Source organism: Rhynchophorus ferrugineus, unplaced genomic scaffold (genome assembly GCF_030347505.1).
Source record: "Rhynchophorus ferrugineus isolate W39M unplaced genomic scaffold, kcgeb_rfMv2 rfM1, whole genome shotgun sequence".
NCBI lineage: Eukaryota > Metazoa > Arthropoda > Insecta > Coleoptera > Curculionidae > Rhynchophorus > Rhynchophorus ferrugineus.
The window spans coordinates 52,271,763-52,272,547 of record NW_027472580.1 but is presented as its reverse complement, the minus strand read 5'-3'; positions in this window follow the sequence as shown (position 1 = coordinate 52,272,547).

The following is a 785-nucleotide window of genomic DNA, read 5'->3' as shown; positions in this document are numbered from 1 at the left end:
AAACTAAATTTCGCTTGTCGTTGTGGCCGCTCGGACAGTCGCAAACTTGCGCAAATTCCGAGACAAATATCGAAAACGAATTTCGATGATGTTTGCTCGAAGGTAAAGAGGGTTAATTGGCTTGCCCGATGACTTAATTTCCTCCCGGTTTTTTTTTGCGCCAAGGAGTGTTATTGGGGGTGAGGGAAAAATCGAAAGTTTTATTAACGAAACGGTCATTCTGGTCCACGTGTCGAATGGCGATCCAATTGTGCCATTATCTTCCTTTTTCTGTTTTTGAGTAATTATAATTGAATATTTCTTCCATTGTTTCAAATTAAGTTCATTTAATTATTATTAGGAAGGAATAATGGGACATTTTTATACTTAAAATTGTTCAAAATATATATGAATATAATAGATGTCAGTAAGTATTATAAAATATTGATAAAATATAAAATATAAAATATGTATTATAAATAAAATATGAGTGTGTACTTTGCTCTCTTTCTAAATTATATTGTGCAATCAATCATTTAATACTGTTTAAAATTGTTAATTGAGAGTTAAATCAAAATTAATCAAAATTAGTTAAATAAAAAATTATGTATTTATCTTAAAATAAATAAACTTGTTGTTTTTGGTTGTCCCGGTGTTTTGAATTACACTAATTTATATTCGCGTTTGTTTTAATACAATATAAAAAAGTTTAGACTAATATTTGTTGTACTTGGGCCAAACCTCCCTTGAAAATGAACAAGTTTTGGTGCGATAAAATGCGTTACTTATTTCGTTACGGTAAATGC